This window comes from Leiobunum rupestre, chromosome 2 (assembly GCF_980474605.1).
Source record: "Leiobunum rupestre chromosome 2, qqLeiRupe1.1.hap1, whole genome shotgun sequence".
Taxonomy (NCBI): Eukaryota; Metazoa; Arthropoda; class Arachnida; order Opiliones; family Sclerosomatidae; genus Leiobunum; species Leiobunum rupestre.
Genome location: NC_143385.1, coordinates 25,411,116 through 25,423,989, shown reverse-complemented (window position 1 = coordinate 25,423,989; position 12,874 = coordinate 25,411,116).

Here is a 12,874-nt window from a genome sequence, read left to right as displayed (position 1 = left end):
CCTTGGGGGTGAATAAAAGCGGTAAAAGTGACGTCACTCTTTTGTAAAACTCCACGCTCTTCCCGCCAGGCCGTTTATACAGGGGAACCAAGTTACTTCCTATCCTTCTAAAAATATAGAATCCTTGGTGGAAGATAATACTCCTACCCTTGCTCAAAGATATTAATTCACCAAGGCGCTGGAAGATGGCGACACAGTGCGAAATTACCTATAAAACCGACATAACTGGTACGAAAAACATCTAAGCACACACCTAGCTGGCACCAAAATGAACTTTTTACCAATATACCTGGCACCAAAATGACCTAGACACCGACATAACTGGAAGCAAAGTGACCTAGTCACCGTAATAACTGGCCTCAAGGGACCTAAACAGCCACATAATTGAAAGCAAACTGATCTTGACACCGACACAACGAGCAGCGAATTGACATAGACACCTACATAACTGGCAGCGAAGTGACATAGACCCCAACATAAAGGGAAGCGAAGTGACTTAGACCCCAACATAAAGGGCATTGAAGTGACTATGACACTGACATAACCGGCAGCGAAATTACTTAGACACCAACATAACTGGCCCGAAGTGACCTTAACACTGACCAAACTGGCAACAAAGTGACATATACACCGACATAACTGGCACCAAAGGGACCTAGAATCCTCTAATAGTGGCCCCAACGGACCTAGACCACCACATACCTGGCACTGAGCTGACCTAAATACATATAAACATGGCACCGAAATGACCTTAACTCCGACATAGCTGACCCTTAATGAACTTGACACCAACATAACTGGCACCAAACTGACCTAGGCACAAACATAAGTGGCACCGAAGCACAGTGTTTCGAAAAGCCCAAAATGCGGCAGAAATAAAAAAATTACCAGACACATATTTGAATAATAAGCTATGCTAATACAAAAAGCACCACGTAAGGCATAAGCCATGACGAGACTTATAATGCCTTTAAACCGGTGGGCGGATAACAATGCTTAGTTGGGTGGTATAATAGTCAATTTGGTGCCGGTTTTTTTGGTGACTAGACCAAATCGCTGCCATTTCTGTCGGTGTCTAGGTCACTTCGGTGCTAGGTATGTGTGTATTAAGGACAGTTCGGTTCCAGGTTTGTGAATATCAGGGCCACTTCGCACAGTGTTTTGAAAAGCCCAAAATGCGGCAGAAATTAGAAAATTACCAGACACATATAAAATTTACATATTTGTTACCAGGAAGTCAACAGGAATAACGTAGCACCAAAATTTTAATGCTGCGCCCCCTAGCGACGAAGTTAGCTTCCCCCTAGGAACACAGCGTTAACGTTGGTGACATTTGATAGCCCTTAAAGAGTTTAGAGAGTTGACAAAAATTCACGGTCGTAAGTCTTACCATATACTAATAAAAAGTTTTAGGGTTGGAAAAGTCCATTTTAGAGCATGTTCACCCGAGATTTCTTCCGAAACACGCAAGTGGATACCCAATATTTTTTGAATGTTTTCTAGTAAACGTTTCATTATATCCATTCCATAAATATTTCCGGTTTCCCTTCGCGACCGTTGAAGAAAGTTGAGTTTTAATATTTAAAAATTAGTAATAAAATTCCTAGCCAAAATTTGGCTAAGACGAATAACAGTAGAAAAGCCCTACCGTTATGCAATTACCCTAGCTTTTACTAATTTGCAAAAATTATATTATAGAAAGCAGTTTAATCATGTAAAACATCACTTGATAATATACAAAAATTATGTTAACAAATATCTTAATTGCTTATTAGTTTTTAAAATATATGAAGCAAACATAGCTATTCAATATTTTCAGTTGCTAAACGCATATTGTTCAGAAAATATTTGTGGTTTTCATTACACAATTCTACCTCGTGTTCAGAATTATTTAAACTGACTGGATAAGGTGGTTCATTTGGTTCTTTAAGTAAATCCATAACGGCTCTCGGAAGTGGAATTTGTTTTTGCTTTGCTATTCTTTTGCTGAGGGAAATGTTCGAAATAATGGGATCACTCGAATCCAGAGTTCAATGAAATATGTCCCGTAAATTTTCAATTCTAGATGTTTTCCTAGAATGCATTTCGCTGTCTCGTCGGTATAATTTATTATGGGACTCACCCGCCTGTTCACTTAGAACTCCTATAGGTAAAGTGGACTGCTGAATAATTATTTCACCATGAACAAGGATTTTATGTAGGGTTAAAGGCAAATTAAACCACTTATAATTGTCAACGTACTTTTTACTTAATTCTAGACAATACCGGCCAAATTTTTCTTAATCAATGGTAAAATTTGAGGATATGGCACATAAAATTACGTGCAACCCCTCCACAAGCCATCGTTCAATGGAAAGAATTTCTGCAAATATTTCTTGATTTGAAGTCGAAAAAGCCCTTCTGGCCGTGTTTCCATCGTTGCTCGTGCTTAACCCACCAGGATTAGGAAAGTCTACCCTTAATGATAACTTCTCTCACATCAAACGTTGAATATCTTGTTTTCTTTTAATAAAGGTCGGGTTCTTAGCTCCCCTCTTAATGCACCAGGTCTTTAATCCATCTAAGTTGTGGTACCCCAAATGTAAGAAAAACTCCATAAACCGTATCCAGGCGTGCAATGGACTCAGTCCATATCGTAACAGCATTCCATCTTTCAGTAAAAAGTTTAGACGATGAATGTCGTTAAATTGGGTAGGTGTTGCCCCGCAGATTGGGCAACATTGCTGAGACGAAGCACCTGATAAAATACTAAGCACTTTGCCGTCGATTACAGTAAGATCAAGACTGTACGCGACTGACATAGATATGCCTGAAATTTTTGAAGTGAAGATCTGCAGTTGTTCAATTTGTTGTTTTACCCAATCACTTTCTGCTAATATAGATTCCTTGGATTCTTTAATAAATTGAATTCTTAGGGGCCGACAAAAGCGTACTGACTGTGGGGTTCTGTTTTTCCAGACGGTATGTCCATATTCTGATCTTAGGCTTAAAGGAATAATTGTGGTTACAAAAAGGCAGGCATCACTAGAGTCTATAGAGCTACCGAAGCTCTGTTTATACCGCGATTGACCGGTGCTTCCATCAAAGCCCCAAGAGACTGAAAGAGTTAGACGTAAACTTTCTTGATAAATGTCCTTTATGTACCTGATGATAAATTCTCCTTGAAGATTTAAAATCTGGTCTACAGTGTGGTCTGAAAGTTTTTGAAGAGAAACGAACGCTACCGTTTCAGATATATTCACAACAGCCGGCCTGAAGAACTTTATAGTAAGATGGGAAGAGAGAAGAGCCATGAGATAAAGCAGTTTGTTTGATCATATTATAGGTGTTTACTGATAAATCTCCATCTTAAATCAACGCGAGAGCTTCTGTGTCAGAAAAAGACGTTGGCACGTCGTTGGACATTCTTTCGGGTACAGCTGATGCTGAATTCGAACGGTTCATCAGTTCTTGTAAGCCCAAGGTCAATCCAGTTTCTCCTTTCCGTTCAACTGCTATTGCTGCTGCTTTTATTATTTTCTCAGCGGGTTCGTCTTCCAATAAGGATGCTAACTCACTAACGTGAACTCGTTTTGCGCGAGCAGATGCAACCGAAAATTCGATAATTGCCCTTCCTACATCAGGAACTCCTAAGGGCGTATTTGGATCAGAATTAGTAAGAAGAATTTCAGGAATTTTAAAAGCTGTCTGCAACCAGACGTAATGCTTCCTCTCAAAGTAGCCATCACTCTACCAGCTTGTTTCCACCAACGGTTAAACGAATTTCCATTTGAAACTTCGAAAGGTTTTCATTTATTTGATTTCCAAGTTAGATTCGGATACTCGAAATACAGTCAACTAGGTTTTTGTGTTCTTTGAAAATTCCAACCAATTCCCTTTTAGTAATGGGAACTCTTGGGTTGCTCTTATCAATTGAATTACTGTTGGTTGGCGAAGAACTTAAAGAAGGTAAAATATTACTACTGAATGAGGCGTCGTTTGTTATTGCTGCGTTGAAAGAGCGGTCGTTGCGAACATTGCCAACAATTTGACTTTGTGGGTTAACCATATTTGAACAAACACGTTATTCAAATAAGTGAAAGCGCGTTAAATTTAAAAGTAACTTTCGGTTTAAAAAAAACACACATTTTGGCCCTTTAAATATTGTTATCTTGCTTCAATTTGTTTTCTTCTTTTGAAAGCAACTACTACCTACCAAAATGTATTCGGTAATTATTTTAAATAGTCATTGAAATTCTACATAAATAGCGATACTTGTGGGGTAACCGGCTCTTTAGTACAAATATTCAAAATGATATCGTCTTTTTACAAAAAATGTACCTTAATATTTTATTATATTTAAGATCGCTAAATTTTAAGAAAAATTCAGGAAGTGTAATGCAATTTTACTATATTGCAATAAAAATTGATTTATAGCGTTGATAACAGATTAGAACCTCATCAAAAAAGCGGTCAGAATATTACGCGATTTTGGCTTTCAGCCAACGATATTTACTTTTAAATGACATCTGCCAAATAGTATTACCGAAATTGGTATGCATAAGTTGCTTTACCCGCTGATGAAATTTATAGCCAAATATGGCGGTTTCAGCCTAGATTTACAGTAATATTCTACAAACCTTCCAAGTCAATTTTCTTCAACGGTCGCGAAGGGAAACCGGAAATATTAATAGAATGGATATAATGGAACGTTAACTAGAAAACGTTCGAAAAATATTGGGTATCCACTTGCCTGTTTCGGAAGAAATCTCGGGTGAACATGCTGTAAAATGGACTTTTCCAACCCTAAAACTTAATTTTATTAGTATATGGTAAGACTTACGACCGTGAATTTTTGTCAACGCACTAAACTCTTTAATGGCTATCAAATGTCACCAACGTTAACGCTGTGTTCCTAGGGGGAAGCTAACTTCGTCGCTAGGGAGCGCAGCATTAAAATTTTGGTGCTACGTTATTCCTGTTGACTTCCTGGTAACAAATATGTAAATTTTATATGTGTCTGGTAATTTTCTAATTTCTACCGCATTTTGGGCTTTTCAAAACACTGTGCGAAGTGGCCCTGATATTCACAAACCTGGAACCGAACTGTCCTTAATACACACATACCTAGCACCGAAGTGACCTAGACACCGACAGAAATGGCAGCGATTTGGTCTAGTCACCAAAAAAACCGGCACCAAATTAACTATTATACCACCCAACTAAGCATTGTTATCCGCCCACCGGTTTAAAGGCATTATAAGTCATGGCTTATGCCTTACGTGGTGCTTTTTGTATTAGCATAGCTTATTATTCAAATTGATAAAAATTAAAGAATTTGCAAGAAAAACTTGTGAAATTAAAGATTAAAATATTTAAATTTTTATTTTCAAGTTTAATGAGACTGAATGACGAGCCGCGACTGGAAACATCTCACCAAAATATAAATATTTTTATCTTAAATATACTGAGTCTTTCAAATAGATTTAATATTGTAAATAAGGAGCCAAACAATTGGGATCTAGAAATGGTAACGTGTGGCAAAGATTCAAATTGGGTGGCACCAACGTGACCTAGACACCGACATAACTGGCAGCGATCTGACCTTAACACCCACATGTCTAACGCAGAAGTGTCATAGACACCGACATAACTGGCAGCGATCTGACCTTAACACCCACATGTCTAACGCAGAAGTGTCATAGACACCGACATAACTGGCAGCGATCTGACCTTAACACCCACATGCCTAACACAGAAGTGTCATAGACACCGACATAACTCGCAAAAAACTGACCTTTACACCCCAACACTTGGCACCGAAGTTACATGTACTTCGACTAAACTGGCCTTAAGTTACCAGGCCACCGACAAAAAAAGCACCGAAGTAACTGGCCCGAAGAGACTTTTAAACCAACCAAAATGGCACCAAAGTCACTTAAGCACCCACATAAATGCCAATGAATTGACCTTGACATCCTCATACCTAGCACCGAACTGAATTTACTTCCTTAATACCTGGCACCGTATTGACCTAGACACCGATTCAATGTCCAGTTAAGTGACCTAGATACAGAAAAAAACTCGCACCAAACTAGCCCTAATACACACATACCTGTAAGTGAAGTGACAAAGACACCGACATAACTGGCCCAAACTGACCTAGACACCAAACTTACCTTAATACCTGGCACCGAAGGGAACTAGACAATGACAAAATTGGCATTGAAATGACATAGACTGTACATAACTGGCCCGATGTAACACAGACACGAACATAACTCTCACCAAAGGGACCTAGACACCCTCAGTTTTATTACTCGAATACCTGGCAAGGAAGGTACGTAGACACTGTAAAAACAGGCACCAAACTGTCCTTAGTATTCATATTCCGGATAGCGAAGTGACATAGACACCGACATATCTGACCCAAAGTGACCTCAACATCGACCAAACGGACAGCGAAGAGACGAAAACACCCACATTCCTGGCCAAAATGTCCTAGACACCCATAAAGCCAGTATGAAACTGACCTTAATACACCAAATACTTGGCACTGAATGGACCTAGCCACCGATACAAATGGCAGCGAAGTGACATTGCCTCGGATTTAACTAACCAAAATAGGACCGAATTGACCTAGAAACTGACATATCAGGCACAAATGTGACCTAGAACCCCACATTCTTGGCCCAAATTGAACTCGACACCGACAAAACTGGCCCCAAAGTGACCTTGACACCCCCATACCAAGCACGTAATTAAGACTGCATTTAAGTCTCTTCGTCCAGACTAGAATTTAAAAATAATATATATCCAGACTATTGCATCACTGCATTTTAGACACTTCGTCCGGACTAGAATTGAAAAATAATGTTTCTTGCATTTAAGTAACTTCGTCCAGACTAGAATTGAAAAAAAAACACACATTTGTCCAGACTACTGTATCACTGCATCGTCAAGACTTGAATTGAAAAATAACATTTGTCCCGACTATTGCATCACTGAATTTTAGTCACTTCGTCCAGATTAGAATTGAAATATAATATATGTCCAGACAACTGCATCACTGCATTTTAGTCACTTCGTCCAGAACATTGTACAACGTTTAGCATATGTGAACTTGTCCCCGTAGATTCTTTACAGTCACAGCTGCCTAGATTGTCCAGAATCAACTGCGTTTTAGTCACACCCCTAAAATCGTGCTTGCTTTCCACGATAGAAATAGTGAACATGGGATGACTTCATCTGCGTCACATGTTTTCAGCGACTGCATCAAAACATGTATAACATTTATATTGTCCTTCGCTTAATAAACTACATGTAAAGGCAAAATGTTTTACGACATGATTCATCCAGGGCTCAATTAAAAGGAGGTACGGTGCTTGGTTGATCGTATGGGGAAATGTTTTTATCTATAATGTTGGAATAGCGAAGTCGTATTGTGGAATTAATCTGCTTAAGCTCTTACTTTCGTTAAAGCTATAATAAAATCATCTTCTTTACATTCATTAGAATTTCAATGTCTTCGTTGGGTTTTGTTGATTATGCTATTATCTCCGGAGTTCAAATTTTGACGTTAGTCTTAGGCGTGTATTTTGCGAAATCGAAACAAGGTCTGAAAAGTTTCGAGGATTTCGCCTTGGCGGGAAGAAACGTTCATTTCCTGCCTCTCTCAATCTCGCTTATGACAACCACAATATCCGGGATTTCCATGATAAGTGCGACTTCGGAAATATACGAATTTGGAATAGAACACGGATTTGGTTTCTTCTTTTACGGAATTGTTGGACCCATTGTTTCAGCGCATATGATAATTCCAACCCTCCAAAAGCTTCAATGCGTCAGTGTTTATCCGGTGAGTAATGCTAACAACAATCCTGCGTATTTATCAAATATTACGGAATTATTGAAAATAAATCCCTTACAAAGCGTCACTGTAAACAGTGTGACCCCTTTAAAATATTACTACAGAAAAAGGCTGCTCGAATAACCAAATTAAAAAGAATTGAAGGTCGAGATCACCAATTTCAAGGTCAAAATCACAACGTTTATTGAAGTTCTTTCTTAGACAGTTGCCCATCGCCATTTTCTATAGAAAGAGCAAAGAATCCTGTATGGGTTAATAAACCTTTATACCACCAACGATTAAAAGTAAGCGCGACCTTCGTTATTTTACAGTTATTTTAAGTTTGAGGTAAGAATTCGAAAATTCATTTATTCAAGAAATTCGGCTGAAACAGATTTAATTTCATGTTTTTGAACTTCATCAGATAAATGTTCTCTCGGAAATTATTTAAAAAATAAGCGGCTTAGTAACCAATTCCGAAAAGAACTATCTTCAACGAAAAATCCCTTAAAGGTAAAATATTAAAAATACACCGAAACAACTGTACGCTACCGCATAGTCCAGTGGAAATGCTCAAATATCATTGTTATTACTTTTTAACTATTATCCTTAGTCTCGGTGATTCGAGTCTTCAGATTTCCTTGTGAAATGAGAAAATTTACGTGGACGTCGGTACTAGTGTTAATTTATAAAATCCGATTTCCCTATAAGTTAGAATTTGCCATAGATCTAACTAAAAGAACTATTTCTCCCATAATAGTTAAAACTCAGTTAATAGTGACTCACTGTGGCGAATTTTTGCCAAATCTTTTTATCTTCTTCAACTTCCGTCGAAAGCGGAAACGACTTTCTCCATGGAAACGAGAAGAAGCGCGCGAACTAAGCATATAGAGCGGAGTTAGCCCTAACGACGCGTGTTTTCACATTTGTGGCGATGGGTTGTTGTTGGCTGGTGAAAACACGAATGGGAAGAAATTAAATGAAAACATATTTTGAAATAATATTTTATTAATTTCAATGTGAACAGGAGTGGTCGTAAATATTCGAAGTTTAAATCTTATCTCTTCGCGACAACTCGCGTTAGGCTAAACGAGCTTCGATCCCCTCGTTGCAACTAAACTGATTTTTAGTAATATTAAATAGACGAAAATTCGAGAATATATTTTGAAATATATTAAAATAGCGGTTTCGTCTCATATAAGCTGTGTTCAGATCTGCAACGTTAAACCTCCATTCGGTTCTGAAACTGTTTTATGGACCCCATCTGGAATAAGGCCAGTTCCCTTAGACAGTTGTGCACCTCTGCAGATCAATCCACTCGAAAACAAACCATTGGAAGTGATAGCGTGACTCTCGACGTTCTCGTTAAAACTTGTCTTATCCTCTTTTTTTCTCCAATGGCAATTACATTTTTGTTCTCCAATGGCAATTACCTTTTTGTTCTAAAATGGCAATTACTTATTTGATCTCCAATGATAATTACTTCTTTTTTATCTATAGACAATCACCTTTTATTTATCTAATGGCAATTACTTTTTATTATCTATGGACCATTGTATTAATTTCTCTAATGGCAATTGCTTCCTTTTTTGTTTTCTAGATATTGAGACGAAAATATGGAGAAAAATTTCAGAAAGTCTACGAAGTGACCACAATATTTGATCAAGTAAAATTTATTTTTTAAATTTAATTGCTAATTGATGAATTTAGAAATAGCATTTGTAGATTAAATAGTTTGAAAATGTATGTTTCATCGAAAAGTTTATTGAAAAAGATCTTAAATTACATTTCGACACATTTTAATTACAAATTATGTATGCTTATGAATAGCTATATACGAATCGAATTCATTTTATTTTTATACTACGAGGAAAGTAGGGATTAATTTTTTTAACAAGAATGTATTTCATAATTTTCATTTTTCTTAGAGATAATGCCTATGTTGATACGACCCGCGGTCTTCATGGTCGAATTTACTTTCTGCTCGAAACAGGGAAGGGAAAAAATTTCTCCGGCGTACGCTTCAATTTTATGGAACTACAATTTTTTAAATGTCAGCTCGAATATAATATTTAACTCTAGAATTTTGAGCTTTAAATTTATACACGCCCTTGCACTCGAATATGACATTCTATTGTAACATTCAAACTTAGATTACGGAAAAACGATTGTTCGTATGGAAATTTTGCAATGCAATAAATTCAATGCGTACGCCATATTTGGGCGCCTTTTAGTTGCGACCTTTGACATTATCTGTTAAAGGGGCTCCAAAGTTCGGTGGCAAAATGTGCTTAAAGTCAGTAAAGTGTGAAATTTACGGTTGACTCTGCCCGCCTCTGCCAAGGCCAAGTGAGGGGTTGGGGGGAATGAATAGCTCAATTTTCTTTTTTTTTTGCCACCGAACTTTGGAGCCCCTTTAACAATATATCCAAAGATGCGTTACAAAATTCAAGACGTTTGTAATTTTTCTGAAGTTAGGGAAATTAAAGTTTCTGAACTATAAGGCGATGATTACCTTCCGTTTGGTTTAGAATACACCCCGTAAAAAACGATAGAAAATATTGATCAGCTTAAGAATTTAACGAAGCGGGATACTACCATCCCGTTAAGAGCCTTTTCAATTTAGCTCGCTACCTATTTCAATGGAATAGTTTTATAAGTAAGAAATTTTATCGGGAACCTTTATCCGCGCAACGTACTATAACTAGATTTCGAACTCTAAGAGATCTATTCTGTTATTTTCCGCAGGAAAGAAGCATTACAAGGGTTAGTCCATATACAGAGAAAAATTATAAAATCTTCTTGTGAATTGTTGGAGCTAGATTTTTGGTCCTACGAATCGTCGTCTGCTGCAATCTACATTATACAGCAGCTGCACGTGTGGGTAATGGAGGTTTATTCAGGGGGTTTGAGTTTCCCAATCTATGGATACAAAAAGGGTTTAACTGATAAACCATTAATAACAAAAATGACCAAAATAAATATAAGAAGAGATCTTCAACAAAGAGGAATTACCAAAAAACGTTATTTACTAAAAAATTTAAAAATAGAGCTATTCCAAGTAATTTAAATGGTGAACGATAATAAAGCAATTTGATTCATTTTGAGGCAAAAGGTTTTTTTTCGGATTTGAGGAATATTTAAAAGATAATATGTATATACAATACAGTCATGATTCGTCCTAATACAGTTATTTAATTATGTATTTTATTTTGTTATATTGATTATTTGTCTTTCTGCACATAAGCCAGCTTTTGGCTTCGCAGTTGTTGTTCAATAAATAAATAAATGGGTCGATTAAGTTGGCCCCCCTTTTTTGATTTCCCAGAAAATTTCTCTATCAATTTTATGCACCCACAATGCGACAAAGTCGAAAAACCAGAAAAAGAGATGCGACTTAACCATTATCGAGATCTAATTAAAATGAAAAGGAGGGCTAAATTGACGTCTGACCCCATAATTTCGTTATTCAACCAGGATACAAAATTATTGCCACTACATATCAATGCGAAGAAATGCGACAGATATAATTTTGATTGCGAAAAAATAGTTTATGAGAAAATTAATAGAGAAAGTGAAGGCTAACTTAACAGTAACCCCCCATATTAATTCATAATTTTAATTAACCTTAATATAAAGAGACGTCAATGCGAATTAATGCGACACTGTTTTAACGAATGTGAAAAATTAGGTTATGAGATAATAGACAAACGAAAAAAGGGGACTAATTTAATGGCAGCCCCCGAAATATAAAAATAAGTTATAAAAATATTTAAATTACTTCGTTTACGCGGAACAATGCGACAACCATTTTTCCAAATGCACATATATAAAAATAGTTCTTCGTAACCAGATTGGAATGTGACCAGTAATAGATGAAATTAAATGGGGGCTAATTTAATGGCAGCACCCAAATTTTAAATATATAATTCGTAAAAAAAAATAAATAACGTCGTTAACGCGAACCAATGCGACAATCATTTTTCCAAATGCGACATCAATAGAAAAATTTCTTCCTTACCAAATTGGAATATGACCAATAATAGATAAAAAGGGGGCTAGTTTAATGGCAGCCCTCAAAATATAATAAAGAAGTTTAATGAAAATAAGTTGCGTGTTTAACGCTAATTAACATGATGTCCAATCGTTTTTTTTCAAATGCGACATCAATAGAAAGAGTATTTCTTAACCAGAATTTTTCTATCAGAATTAGAAAAAAAAATCAATCCAGGGAGACGTCAATCAAATTAATGCAACACTATTTTTAACGAATGTAACAAATAATTTAAAGTGACAAGACGTACGACGGTCAGAATACACACAATCCTTCTAATGTATTAAGTTTGTTTGAATTTTTCACAGCAACCTACAACGCCGGTGACATAACCAAAATATATCCACGGCCACACATAATTGTATTAACACCTATTTTCTTATTTGTTGCTTCAAGTCATACGTTGTAAGCATCGCGTATTACTCCGATAAGTGTCACACTTATTTGTTACTTTTGGTCATATTAGAACGGCCTCCGATAAGTGTCACACTTAATTGTTACTTCGGGTCATACGTTGTAAGCATAATACTCCGATAAGCTTCACAATTATTTTTTACTTCGGGTCATACGTTGTAAGCATAATACTCCGATAAGTGTCACACCAATTTGTTACTTTTGGTCATATTAGAACAGCCTCCGATAAGTGTCACACTTATTAGTTACTTCAGGTCAACGATGTAAGCTTCGCGTATTACTCCGATAAGTGTCACACTTATTTGTTACTTTGGGTCATATTAGAACGGCCTTGGAAAATGCCAGAGAGAAATTCGCGTAAATTCTCTATAACCACGCGTATTTCCAATGTTGGAGTTGATGGGGGTACTTATACGCGGTCCAAAAAACCTTACTAAGAATTAAAATTAAGCAACGAAATTGCATTTTTAGGCTATATGTAAACCACAGCTATTCAAAATTATAACTTTCATGAAAATCGGACTTAAATTAAGGAACGTTATGTCGACTTTGAGGCGGAAATATAAAACCACGAACAT